A 14,824-nucleotide genomic window follows, 5' to 3' on the forward strand; every position below is an offset into this window, starting at 1 on the left:
CTGAATTGCCTGAAGCAAAACCCATTACCTGGCCAATTACAGAGAAAATGCTTCTGTGGTGATAACAGTGACAACAGGTAACCAGCTTTTCTGACCACAGACAGACAAATATGAAATAAAAAGGAAAAATGAAGCTCTGTGCTTAGGGAAACAGCAGCTGCTGTTTGTCTCCTGCCCCCCGTGTCCTCTCTTTACCAGGAAGAAGGATTCTGCAGCTGATAAATTGCATTTTTATAAATTGTTCACCCTGGACTGCTCATAAAAGACAACCCTGTAAGGAGACCAAGGAAAGAGAGAGTCCTCTCTGTGCTGCTAAATGAGTACAAAATGAGGTTACTCCTAGGGCACAGCAACCCAGCCAGGCACCACAGGTGGCTTCTAACAAGGCTGCCTCTCTGCAACACCATTTTTATCAGTGAAATACAAAGGAGATATTTTTTTAGATCACAGATTTTGTGCAGCAGTAACTGCTGTTCCTCTATGAAGTCCAGGAACAACCATTCTGTACGTGGCCCCCAAAATTCCAGACCATACCCTGGACCACACACATCATCAGGAGAAACACAGCAAAAGAAAAGCCAACTGCTGCCCCAGCATCTCCCACCTTGGCTGGGGAGGGATTTGACACCACTGCAACACTTTGCACCCACAGACCTCAAAAGCATTTGGCAAGAGGGTTCAGCTTCTCTTTTTTCTACAGAGAAAAATAAGGGATGGACTCAAAATCATGTGTCAGCTGAAGCCAAAGAAATAAGTTGGAGAACCAGCTAAGCTTGTGTATCAGCACAAGAGCTCCCAGGGAAGAGTACTCAAGCTGTGGATGCACAGGTTAGAAGAGAGAACCTATTTTTAACTCACACTCCTCACCTAATTTTTTACTCCTCACCTATTTACTATTGATCGAAAAACAGCTACACTTGGAGGCTTCAAAAATAACTTAATTGTCCATCTAGAACTAAGGAAATTCTCCACCATGGTTTGAAGCTTGTCAGGAGGAATCCATCCCATTCCAAATCTCATGCCTAAAAGCATCCATCATCATTTCCTCACTCTGGGGGACAACTGGCTCATCAAATGGCTCCACTTTTCAGAAAGTCCCCTTTGCACACAGAAAAATAAATTCACTACGTGTCAGACCTCACCTGCAAAGGCAAAGCAGAGCAGCTGGAGTATTAAAGAGGACACAATTCCATTAGCTTAGTGTGGGCAACTACAAACCTGATTTATCCCTGGTTTTCTTCCATACTAGCAAACTTCCTGAATTAAATTTCTCCCTCTTCATCCATTAAATAAGAAAATAAAGCAGAAAGAAAAAGCCTTCTTTAGCTGCAGAGATGTTTCCTACCACCCACTAGCTAAGATGACTCCCATTCAAATCTTTTATTGCATAAATTTTAACAGGCATCTATGACAACATTTTTGTACTCTGAAAACTAATTTATAGTAAGAGATTCAGGAAAAGATGGATTTAGGAAAACATTCAAGCTTTCTCATTTCAGGATTTTTCTTTTGCCAAAGCAGATGTTACTGTTTCTTTCCATTACTGCTGTTTTGTTTCCTTCCATGTCTGATATTTTGCTTGTTGGGAAAATATTTGCTTTATTTTAGATTCCAGACTGAAATGATCAGCAATTTTTAATTTAAATTAATTTTTTCATAAAGAAGAAATAATACTTTAGATCACTCTGCAATTTCCTCAGAAATCAAGTGCTGTTACATTAGGTGAAAGTGGTCACACCAGCCTATTCCTCAAATGTCTCGTTCTCAATTTTTCCCCTGGTTATTTAAAACTCTTCAAAGTTTTAATTATGTGGGGTGATACTTCCAACACTCACTTCATACTTTAGAGAGCTTTGATTGAATTCAGTCCCTTCAAAAAGGGCAATTAATGAGGAGCAGACAGCTCAGTAACCTCTACTTGCAGCATCCCCATCCTCCAGAGCACAGACTTGCCACTTCCTAGGGATGAGCAACCTCTCACAGCCCTTTTGTGTGGAAAATTCTGGCTCTTCTTTCCAAATAATTCAATGCCAAAGTTGTGAGAGAAGCTGCAAACCTGGAAATTCCAAAGCAAAGGGATTTATGAGTGTCCCAGGCTGTTCAAAGCATGGTCAGAGTGATCCCAACCTGGTCACATCCAACCTCACTGAGAAAATGGCTCTGGCTCTGCACACAGCTGGAGATGTTGAGAAGCTACAGCAACTGAAAATGGATTCTTCAGGTCAAAAGTCAACATTTTTATCTATAGATGTGGTTCCATTTCAATAGTCTGCTCTGTGAAGTAAGAGATACTCAACCACTGCTAAGATTGCTCTTCTAATAAGATGAGAAAATTTGGTGGTAAAGGTCAACTCCTCACCTTTGCAGCAAGGAAGCAAAAGAATCTATTTGAAAGAGTTATTTTGAAAACAGGTAGTTCTGCTTGCATATCAAGTACTCATGTATTTTTTTTTATTCCAGAAATGAAGTATCTGGGTATTTTCATACAGCATTCTTTCAAACTAATTTTAGGCTAGGGCAGAAGAAAATGGTGCTTTTGCTTGTTCCAAGGCAAAAGTGTCAAAACACCAGCATGATGTAGCTGCAAAATGACCTTTTTATGCCACAAGACATCAGCCTACAAAATGCTGTAAGTCACAAGAGTGGCCTAATCTTTCTGCAAGGTTTCCTGCTTTGCTCTCATGATCTGTTTTACATTTCAAAAAAAAAAAAAAAAAAAAAAAAAAGGCATTCCTTTCTTTAGAAAGTTGATTTTTCTCCTGGGCAGAAGAAATGCCAGATGTCTTCACCCACTGCAGACCTGACCTTGCTGCCAAGATGTCTTTGTGTGGAGGAACTGCAGCCCTGCACCCAGGTGACAGCCACCCCAAGGTGCCACTTGCTGTACATGTCCCCTGGACTCACCTCTCCAGCAGCCAGCAGGTTTTTACAGCAGTGTCAGGCAACCTGGGGCTCTGCACAACCCTCCCAAGGTAAGAGGATTTGGAGCCAGTGAAGAAGAACTGGCTCAGGTCTGCTTCCGTTTTTTTTTTTTTTTTTTTCTTTCATTTCTATTTCTTTCATTTCTATAAACTGAACAAAAATTAAAGGCAAGGGTTTTCAAAGATGGATTAAAGAGGATATAAAATGTACTACAGCCCTACCACATCATTAAATTACCACCCAGCCACAAGAATTGCCAACACATAAACCGTGCACAAGAGTTTTAAAATGCTCATCTTTCAGGATTACCTCACTGGAAAGCTAAAGGGCACTGTATTCCTCTCCTGAAACAGGAGTATTAAATTACTAGATGGATTTTACAGCAGGGATTATTTTCCCTGCAAAATTTAAAGCAATACATCAACATCTTTCTTTCAGTTTGGAGAATTTAATGGTTTCTTTTTTAAAAAAAAAAAAAAAAAAAAAAAAAAAAGCATTAGCTTTTCACCTTGATCTTGTCACCCCAGCAGGGAGCAGATCACACAAAAATCAGGATTTCTTTGAGGCCTTTAGTACAGCCATATACTCACCTGCAATTTTTGCACAGTTAAATGTATGTGCATTTATCCCCTATTAATACAGTGCTTTCTGTTAATAGAGCAAGCATTTCTACTGAGTGAATGGAGCCTGCCTATTTTTAACCTCAGTTGCTGGTAGACAAAATGTGAAGTTTGGATCAGCAATTAAATACTTGCATACCCTTCAGCTTGATCAGAAATTAAGGTCTACCCCCAGAAGATGAATTCCACATAAACTTCAAGGAACTCCAACACCAGGCCTGCTAATAAATCATTTTTTTTAATAAAAGAATTTGGATTGATTTAAGTGACAAGCCTTTCTAATACCGATTTTTAACTGAACAGATGCAATAAATTGCTAAATCTTGCCTAAATATTTAAAGAGCACCCCAGCCCATTACACTATTTAAATTACTTCTAGGCTTAGAGCTTGCCCTTATGCAATTAATTGCTCAACAAAAACCTCAGAGTTCCTAGGGCAGAAGCTGCAGAGTTATGAGAATTACATTATGAAACCTCAAGTTTTTGCTATTCCAAAGGCTTATTATTAATTCTGGATGCAGAATTTCACACTGAGACCCATCCAGAGGATGACAGCAGAAGACAGCTTCACATCAGGCTGAGGGGAGCCTTCTGCCCCCTGCTCTTCAGCCATCCACCCCATCACCTGGCAGGTGAATGTTTCTGTCCTGTTGTGCTGCCTCCTGAGAAAACCCAAGATGCAGATAAACAAAGGACAATTTGCAAATCAAACAACCCTTTCCCACAGCCACTCCACACAAGGATTTTTTTAATGAAGTCAACACAAGCCAGGCACCTCTCAGTGTGGAGATCTGGGAAACCCTTTTTTGAAACCCTTTTTTGAAACCTCAGTAGGCATCCTACCCTTCCAGGGGGCCTTCAGAAACGAGGTGGTCCTACACAAGAACCCACAGATTTTTTTATTGCCCATCCTGAAAGAGCCTCTCAGAAAGCACTGCTACCACTACCACTTATTTTGGGGGAGCTTTGCCCAGCCTCACCAGCCATGCTGCAGAGACAAGCACTGACCCTTACTCAGATACACAATAGGAAAACCACATGTTTTGGGTTTTTTTTTTCAGCAGGTAGGGTGGGTGAAATAAATTCAGCCTTCCTGTTGACAAAGGAGCTCAGGATTTGGTGAGAGGCTCCACCATGCAATATTCTTTGAGCAGAGCTTCCCAGGCATGGACAGAGAAGAGACCAGGGAATAGGATGCTGCCAGCTCTCCATATGTGGGCTTTCAGATCCCTTCCCCCAGAGCTGAGTCACTCAGATCATACATTTTAAACCTTAACTTCCCAGTTACTATAACAACTTAATGGATTTCTTCTTGATGTTATTAATTACATTCAATTTATTCTGTTCATACAGGATTTTGGGGCAGGCACTATATGATAGCTTCTCTTCTCCTTTCAAAAGGCTTTTTACAGCCCTAACTTGCTCCAGCACTCAGGTGCTCCCCTCCATAAAGCTCCTTCCACTGAGATAAGGAAATGTTCTTATTCCTCCCTTTGAAAACTCAGAATAGAAGGAAATGGTTTTCTTCCTGAAATCAAATAAGATGCCCAAAATAAATCTGCAGAAGATGTATCCTCAGCTGCTTTTCCCCAGCAAACACAGTGCACAGAACAGCTGGTAACCTGGCTGAAAGGGGCATTTACAATGCATCCCAGAAGAAAAAGACTGAGCACTCTGCAAGCACAACTACTGAGAAAAGAAGCAAGGAAGCAGCCAGAATCTCATTTCTTAGCTCTTCATCCCCCAGGCTCAGGGTAGATCTCTGCTCCAACCTGGAGCAAGGCAGAGCCTCTCCTGCAGGTAGAGACTTCTCAGCACCCAGCCAAGTGAAGCCAGCTTGGGAGACAGCCTGGGTGTCCTCACAAAGCACTGCAGGGCTCTGAAATAGGAATCTGGGCAGATACCCAGAGAGTTGATACATAAAGATCACAAGATCACTTCACACACTGATTTATTATTTTTGCAAAAAGAAGTCCACATTTGAAAGAGCCAAACCCAGGACACCTGGGGGCAGTGGAAAAGCTGAACTTCCTACAGCCACGAAGGACTTGGGGATGAAGCATTCCTGCTATCTTTTAGATTATTTACCCATTTTAATTACAGAACTGCATTCATCTGCAGAGCCACAGCCACACAGCACTCAGGATAATTTTAACCCCACAGCCATATGGAGAACACTCCTTTCACCCTCCTCTGCAGAAGAGAAGATGAGCTACAGACTTCCAGTGGGGGAAAATGGATCTTCTCCAGATATTTTAAATGAAAAAAATCATGGAAACTGCAATAATAGCTGTTTGTATTTACACTGTACACTTGTTACTCACCAATTATGTGGTGATAAACACAAGAACACAGGGGGAACAATTTTATGCTGCTTGCAGTTTGTTGTGGTGGTTTTTTCCTTGCGTTTCAAGCAGCTAATTTCTATGAATTTAATTATTCTGATGATAAAGTGCAGTTGTTAAACACCTACAAGTACCCCCTTAAAACCTATCATTGTAACCATACTTTAAAGAAAGCTAACAATGAAAGTATAAGTCTGTAGGAGAACCTGGTGTGAAGCTGCTGTGTGTGCCACAGGACAGCATTTCAAAGCTCTAATCCAGGTGCAGCTTTTTTTGCTCCCCAAGTCCCAATCTCAAGAACAAACACCAAAATTGGTTTGGTTTCCTGAAAAGCAAAAGCTTTCTTGAAGAAAACCTGTTTCATACAACCACAAAGTGGCTGCAAAAATGTGGGAACAGAATGACTGTGGTTGGCTAATTAAAAGTGCTGTGGCTCAGTGATGGGAATGATTACCAAATGCAGATTATTTATCCTTAAATACTGAAGCTGGGACTGCCAGGGCCCTGGGAAGAAGCAGGTTAAGATGGTTTTATAGCTATCACTTATGTTTTCTCAAATCCACAGCTAATCTGCAGACTGGAAAGATCCCCTGCACTGCTCAGGGCCTTTCAGTCTTTAGGGGAGCCCTGTGAGAAAGATGGGGACCAATTTTTCAGGCCTGTAGTGACAGGACAAGGGGTGATGGGTTTGAACTGAAACATGGGAGGCTTAAGCTAGATATTAGGAAGAAATTTGTTACACTGGGGATGGTGAGACACTGGCCCAGCTTGCTCAGAGAGGTGGAAGGTTTTCCCTCACCACCACCACCCCAAAAAAAAAAAAAAAGTTATAAAAGGCCCTGTGGCTCCTCCAAAAATTAGAAATTTTAATTAAAAAGAATAAAAAATGTGAAAAAGCACAGAGAACCAATTCACTCCCAGACCAGGGGAAACACTGAACACATGGCAAGTAAGGCACCAACCCCTTAACAATATAGGCAGGGGATTTGGGGGATTTTCAGGATATGCTGAATGCAAATGAAATGTTCAGAATGAGAAAAGAAGATCATCAGCTTCATAAAATTGCCAGGCTTCTAATCATCCTGCTCATCCAAGGGCTCCTCTGGTGTTAATGGTTTTCATCCAAAAGTCTGCCAATGAGATGTCTACATAATGCACTGGGAAAGTGGGGTGAAGAGGGGTTCTAATAGAAATTTTGGGATGAATTCTAGAAAGCAAATGCAAAAACTGAGACCAAGAAATGACAGAAGGGAAAAAAAAAAAAAACACCAACCCAAAACAGAACCAACTGAGGCATAATCATTCCTCCCAACCCCTGGGCTGTACCTCACCATTCAGGCTCCCTGGTAAAGCCTCTGGGACTTTCAAAGGTGACAGTGATGGGGCAGGTTTCCTGCTCTCCCCTGAGGATCCCAGCAGATACACACTAAATGCTCTGAGAGTTCTCCAGAAAGAAGAGAAGCACTTCTGGTAGAAGTGAGGATCTTATCCAAGGTCTCAGAATAACCCTTAATGTCCTGCTTCTAAATACTCCTCACCTCCCACTCAGGCATGTTACTGTGAACCCCAACCATCACTAGGTTGCTCTCAGATAAAAATGGAGAATTTTGAGTTATTTCACTGACAATTTTCCAGGCTGATGCCTACAACAATTCCAAATGTTATACACAGACACCTTTTTTTTTTTTTTTCAAGTGGAATGACCAAAATAGGCAGCAGTGGGTTTAGCTCTTGCCCCCCAGACAAGCACTGTGGTGAGATGGATGATCAGTATTCCTGAGCACACTGTGCATCCTGAGAATATGATTTGCTTTGAGCAGAGCCCCAGCAAGCAGAGCAGCTTCACCCTGAAGGTTTCCATGTTTTATACTTATTTTCTTCTCAAGAGCTCTTGTGAGGCTGGATCATTTCCTGTTTCTTATTTGGGTAGGTGGTTTCAGAAATGGTGTCTGCTGAGGATTAATCATTTTGGATGCCTCTCTTCCTGAAGCTCCTGTTTTCACTATTTATAAGTATTCTTGAAGAGTATCCCTGTTGCAAGGATCTCTGCTCCAGATTTATCTTTCACATTTAACAAGTGCTCTGGGAATTTCAGAAGGTTGCCTTTTTTTTTTTTTTTTTTTTGGTACTGTTTATTCAAGTGGCATGCAGTCTATTGCTTCCTTGAGCAATTAACTGAATTACAAAAGCATGAATGAAACAAAAACACAATTGCAAGGTTTTGTTTTCCAATCTGAGCATAGTGCTTCTCCTTCAACCAAAGTGCATTCACTTGGTGATCATCTTGCAGGCAGAAAACATCCAAACCACATCAAGCTGAATCACTCAGCTGTTAAGCTTTGTTTAGCTCCAAGGAGGTTAGAGAAGGTTCTCCCCCATCAAGGGAAATCTCTCCCCTTTTTTCTTGACATTTCACAGCTTACATCCCAAAAGGGATCCATACATGTCAGTGAGACACCACAGCATCTCCAACGACTCCCAGACTTCTTGTGCACTGCAGATCTTGTGCTCTGCAGTCTCTTTATTTGGATTAGTTTCCAGAAAAAAAACTCTGTTTTTCTTGTGTGGCACCTGAGTTCACTCAGGACCCCGGGCAAAAGCAAAAATGAAAATACCATGGTTGTTTATTCTAGCAAAGGAAAGGGTCAGCTTCTTGTTTACAGGTTTAGAAGTGCTGTTGTAAAAGAGAAACATCTAAAAGAATACTGAGGAGAAAACCCTGGCATTAAGCTCTCCATCTTTTGCTGCTTCCCTGAGGTATTTTTGTCTATAAAAACCACATAACAACCTCAGCAGAATATTGTCTCTAAAACATTGCCAGCAAGTCAGGTTTCCTCGTGGGTTTAGGAGAGCAGAGCTGACTGCTCTCCCAGACATGACTTACAAAACCATCCTAGGGCATCAGCTTGTCAGCTGCTCTCCATGCTGACATCCTTGCCCAGCAATCTGGAGTCTTCAAGACCATATTTTTTCCTTGGATTTCTTTTAGGTGACCTCTCTCTCCCCTTTGCTCTCTTCTAGCTCCTCAACTTGCAGAACAGAGCTTCTGTCCCATGCATTCTTTCCCAACATGCACTTTGAATACCTCTTGGAAAAGAATTCCTCCACTGCAAACATCTCACCAGCAATCCCTGCCATCATTTGTGCAAGTTGAAAAACATTTTTACTGTAAGATATTAGTACCTGCTGCTCAGTTGCACTTTCAGTCAACCTTTTCTTACCTGTTATGTATTAACTATAGTCACCCTAGTTCTGCTGCTGCTGCTCATCAGCACTTGGTGCTTGGAAGGCATAAGTTTTAGCACAAATAGCTGCTGTTCCCTGCAAAATCTGCTGCTTCTAATCAGGTCAAAAGCAGGGTATTATCAGCTGTGCTGCAAATAATTAGAGAGCAAATGAGTACATATTAACTGTTCAGCAGCTAAGCCAGGTCAGTTTAACATCCTCAACAGGCAGCTGTTAGCAAAGGAAAAATGTTTTCAGCAAAGGACATCCAAAGTGTTTCTCAAAAACCTGGTAGTTTCTGCATCCTTGTGGTCACCTTGAAATGTGACTGAGACCTTCAACATAGCTCAAAACCACTGAGGAGGTTTCCATCCTCTTCCAGGCACTGCTCATGACACACCAAGAAAGAAACATCAGGCATCTCAACTCCTGGTGGCTTCTGCTGCTTTCTCTGGTATCAGAAACCACATGATAGAGCACTTCATACACCAAAATACTGATATTTCATCAACACAACTGCTGTAAGATTTCTTGGTAAAGGAACAGCAAAACCCCAGAGGCTTTCAACCACTTGAGAAGGAAATGTCCTCTGAATTAACCAGAGTTTCAATTATAAAAAGAAGCTTAAGAAGACTCAGGCAGCTTAGCACTCTACATTTTCAGAGAATGGAATGCAAAGAGAGGGGGAAAATACCTCTGAAGGGCAGTAATAAGGATTTCAAGTCTTCAGTGATAGAAAAACTCACTTAAGCTTGCAACTCCTCTTGATCAAGTTCACCTTAGATCCCCTAAGCGCCCAAACAGGACTCCCCTTGGGCTCTGGTTTCCCCAAGGTGGCTCCACAGACAGCCTGGTGGACCTGGTCTTTAAGGAGATGGTTTAGTAGGAAGCTTATGGTGTTGGTCAAAGATTGGACTGGATGATCTTGGATGATCTGGAACCTCAAACATTCTGTGATTCTGTGTTTGAAGCTGGTCCCAGGAGGGGGGTAGGACCACGCCAGTGAAACCTGTGATTTGGGTCTCTTAAAGGAACATCTGTATTTATTCCTAAGGCTAAAGCCAGCAAGGCAAGGGACTTGGGCTTACTGGTGAGGAAAAGTCAGTATGGCTGAACCAAGGATGGAATCCTTCATGGACTGAAGGCTCAAAAAAAGGATCTTAGAGCTGACTCCACTTGCTGGGACAGAAGAGCAGTCCCTGGAGCAGACCACCTCTCAGCAGGTTGAAGGAGGCAGCTGAATGCCCTCACGTCACAAAGCCCCAGACACAGCTTTTGGTTCCACTTGCCTCCTCATTCCCCAGTGGCAAAAAATATTTATAACACTCTGTGCTTGGCTTCCAAAGAAGAGAGAACATTCAGGAGAGACGGATGGAAAAAAAAATCCCACAAACCACACACACACAAAAACCCACACAGGCAGAAAAAAAGGGAGAAGCAGAGAGAACTACAGGGGGATATTCTGGATCATCTTCCCCTGCTTTATTAATAAAATAAAGTGTACTGTTAAGTGCACAGAGGGGAGAGCCAAACTCAGAGTGCACATGTGCACTTACAGAATTACACTTTTTAAGCATCTAAACAGCCACAGATCTAATCGATCACCATCCAATAATCCATTTTCTCATCACTGACAGCAACGCCAGATGCTTCACCAGGAAGTGCAAGAAATTCCACTACAAGCAGACACAGAATAATCTGCTCCAGTACAAAGTTTCCTCCAAGCTTTACTGCTCAGAGACTGGCTAAAGCTATGAAGAATAAGCATTTACATCTTCTCTGCAGCTCCTTAAATTTTCTTTTTTTTTTTTTTTTCCCCACTATCTGTGAAGTTTTTTATACTGCTGGATGCTCCTGAGATTTACAGAAATTATTTTGGGCGTAGCTTCAAAAATGCTCTAGCAAACAGTCCCTCTGTTTAATTATACATCCAGTGAATAAAAGAGACAAACTCACAGGCTTGAATTTTTGAATTTCACTTGTTATTACGGTGTATGACCAGGAAAAAGGTTCTTCACTTTTCTTCTCTGAACCATTCATCATACTCTCTCTAAAATGTTAACCTGAGTATGGGATATACACTAAAGAATCTGAGATATGATGGGACCTAGGGCTTTAGAGCATTTCCCACTCCCAGAATGACACCAACCCAACAGAGAAGCAGGCCTTTGGTGCATGTTTTTAGCAAGCAATATGATGCTATCAACTTGTGCTTCTAGCCTAAAACCAAGTTTTTAAAGCTGAAAGCTATTTTCATAATTAAAGGAATTCAGCTAAAATGTTTTACCTAAACCAGTTAAATAACCATTCATTTGCATTGCCTGAAACCAAAACACTGCAGCAGCAAAGAGTCTGAAAGTGAAGCTGACAAATTATTTTAATTCTCTACACTGAGAGAAATGCAGGGAGGAGGGGGAACAACAAAGCAGAAGTAGTAAAATCAGATTAATAACCTTTTTCTTAAGAAGCAACACTGGATGTATGTCAACACATATTTGTGTGCAATACCCCTCGAGTTCAGGGAAGTTCTTCCACATCACTGTGTGTTTTATGCCTTTCTAATATTTTTTTTCCATCTGCCAAGGCTATATTTATCCTGCTGCCATAACTGTGCGATTGCATTTACTGATGGGACTAGTGTAAAGATTTATATGCTTTATTTTCTGCATAACAGGCATTTAATCTGAACTAAAAACTATCCACACCTATAGCAGGGATGGTTTGCAACGCTTGGATCAGTCCAGGGCAGAGCTGTTTGGGTAAAACAAATCATTCCAAGGCTTCAAATTGCCATTTTAGGAAGGATTTTACAGACCTACCCGTGGCTACCCATTTCAAATATGGAAATGCAAGCCAGTTACCACAGAATAAGTTGAGCAAGAACAGAGACAATTAGTCAGCTTATCTCTTACAAGCTTCCTGATGGATAAATCAGATTCTTGTGTCAGGACCTGAATGCTGAATAAGGAGAGGGCCTCCACCTGAGGTGGGAAGAGCTGGGAAGTACTGGGGAAGAGCTGGGAGGGCTGGGACACAAAGCTGCCAGTGCCTGGAAAAGCAATGGGAAAGAGAGGGAAGAAAGCAGCACAGCTCCAGGTGGCACTTCCACCTCATTTCAGGGCAGCAGGAAAAGGATCTCAGGGTCCTGGTCAGAGCAGCAGGTCTGGAAAAGAGTTGGGACAGTGGGATTTTCATCAGGTACAGAAGTAGCTGCAAAAGAGGAAACTGCAGAAAGCAGAAGGCACAAACACCACAAAGGGGTTTTGCAACCCCCCAAAAAAGGAGAGGATGTAATTCACAGAGGGCAGCAGCCTATTTACAACCAAAAAACAAGCAAAGGCTCCTACCTACAAATATCAAAGCAGCGTGGGATCAGGAGTTGGTATAGCCCTTATCTCCATAGCACAGAGGAGACTCTCCTTGATTTTTTTGCAGCTGGATGCAAATTCAACCAAGATTTGTTTTTCAAAGCAGCAGCCAACCAGGCTGAATCTTGTATTTTATTTCAGCTTCACGTTTAAACACTGAGTTTTAAATCTAAGGTGTCCAATGGGAATAAAATAAGATAGAGGTGTATTTGGAGTTCCTGAGAGGGGACAGGGAAATATATTAAAATATGTCAGAGGACAAGAGAAGCACATAATTACTGTGAATAATCTGCTATATGCAGCCAGTATACTTAACAGTGTACCAGGAAAGCACTCTTTATGCTAAAGAGCTTTAGATGATTTATAAATCTGAGATTTGTTTACAATCTGGCCACCACCTCTAGAGCTGATAGAGAGGGACAAAACACAGCAAAAGAGCATTTCTCTTAAAGTGGGACAAAAAGTTCTCTGTTTCATGGATTTAAAACGTTCAAATACAATTATTAGTCAGTTTTTTCACTGCCACTTCCTCCAGACATCAGAATTCCAGAGGAAAAATAAATAAATAAGCACCGTACAAATTCTGTTTTTAAGGTAACTTAGAAACCTATCAAGAATTCTCTCTCCAGGGTTATTTCTTGGGGTATTTTCTGTCACAGCAGATGCTGAGCACCACACAAACCAACTCCTCATCCCTAAAAGACCTCGGGTAAATAGCTTGTTGCCTGCCAGAGCCGATTTACCACCCTCCAACCTTCACCCAAGGTGGTGAAAGGAACACATTTCTCTGTCCTCCTTGCAGGAAGGGGTTGATGTGAAGCAACCCAGAGGAAACCCTCAACTTGCAGGTCCTGGCTCTTAACTCACAAGCTCAAACCCAGCAACGAACTGAGAAAAGGAGAATCAGAAAGAAAAAAAAAAAAACCAACCAAGTGACTCAAACCACATGTTGGCGAACACGATGCAGAGCTGTAAAACCTTAGCAGAGAAAATGCCACCCAGAAATTAGCATGGGGAGGGCTGACCCGAAAAGAAGTTCGGAGGAGGTGGATGGTTTCAGAGGCAGAGCAGTTCGGCAGGGGGGGATGCTCCTGGACCAGACAGCCCGAACCGGTCCAAAACAAAGATCCAAAGGGAATTTGGGGAAAAAGCAAACCCGAAACAATAATTTAAAAAAACAACAATTAAAGCATACCTGCCTCCTCGGAAAAACCACAACCTTTTTTTTTTTTTTTTTCCCATCAGTTCTCACCGCCATGTGACTGCAAATACGCCGAAACTTATGAAAACCACCCAAAACAACCCGCAAGTGACGAAAACGTTTTCCTCAAATCACACCCGCGGCGCGCAGGTGGCGATGCCGCCTTCCCCTCCCCTCAACCCCGAACAACCCCCGGCACCCCACAAACCTCCGTGCCCGGGGCAAAGCACCTGAGGACCCCCGGAGGGCACCTAAAGGACCCGCGGCTGAGGGACCCCCGGAGAGCACCTGAGGGATCCGCGGCTGAGGGACCCCCGGAGGGTACCTGAGGGACCCCCGGCGAGCGGCTGAGGAAACCCCGGAGGGCGGGCGGCTGAGGGACCCGCGGCTGAGGGACCCTCGGGGAGCGACTGAGGGACCCCCGGAGGGCGGGCGGCTGAGGGACCCGCGGTTGAGGGACCCCCGGAGGCACCTGAGGGACCCGCGGTTGAGGGACCCCCGGAAGGCACCTGAGGGACCCGCGGTTGAGGGACCCCCGGAGGGCACCTGAGGGACCCAACGCTGAGGGACCCTCGGAAAGCGGCTGAAGGACCCCCGGAGAGCGGCTGAGGAAACCCCGGAGGGCACCTGAGGGACCCCCGGAGAGCGGCTGAGGAAACCCCGGAGAGCGGGCGGGCGGCTGAGGGACCCCCGCTCCGTCCCTCCTCAGCGCCGGGGCTGTCAGACACCCGGCCCCGTTCGGCGGTGAGGCGCAGGCAGCAGCCCAGCCCCGCTCCGGAGCAGCGGGCAGGGACGCGGGGAGCTCTTACCTTCGCTGTCACCGTCGTCTCCCGGGGCAAGGGGAAGGGGGGGTGAAGGTGGGCTGGTTCTGCCGCTCTCCCCGCCTTGGTTCCCCCGTCAGCCCCGCCGGCCGCCGCTCCTCAGCTCTCCATGGCGCTTCCCCTCAGCCGGCAATGGCAGCGGGGCGGCGGCTTAGCGCGGCGGAGGAGCGAGCGAGTGAGCAGGGCCACCACCTGCCAGGGCTGCGGCGGTTCGGCTGCTCCCCGCTTCCCCTCCCCTCCTTCCTTCCTTCCCTCCCTCCCGGCAGCCCGGGGAAAGCAGGGAGGGAGGGAGGGAGCGAGCGGTGCCTTCCCCTGTGGGCGC

General features: G+C 44.1%; 1 protein-coding gene across 1 annotated transcript in view; it reads right to left on the reverse strand.

Annotated features, from left to right (window-relative positions):
• The window catches only part of PDE4B (phosphodiesterase 4B), a 188,030-nt gene extending 173,255 nt beyond the window's left edge, over nt 1-14,775 (reverse strand). Inside the window, exon 1 of the mRNA XM_071749892.1 lies at nt 14,491-14,775. The gene's annotated coding sequence lies outside the window, so the exon portion shown is untranslated. The remainder of the gene's footprint in view (nt 1-14,490) is intronic.
• Between the last annotated feature and the right edge of the window lie 49 nt (nt 14,776-14,824).

This window comes from Heliangelus exortis, chromosome 8 (genome assembly GCF_036169615.1).
Source record: "Heliangelus exortis chromosome 8, bHelExo1.hap1, whole genome shotgun sequence".
Taxonomy (NCBI): Eukaryota; Metazoa; Chordata; class Aves; order Apodiformes; family Trochilidae; genus Heliangelus; species Heliangelus exortis.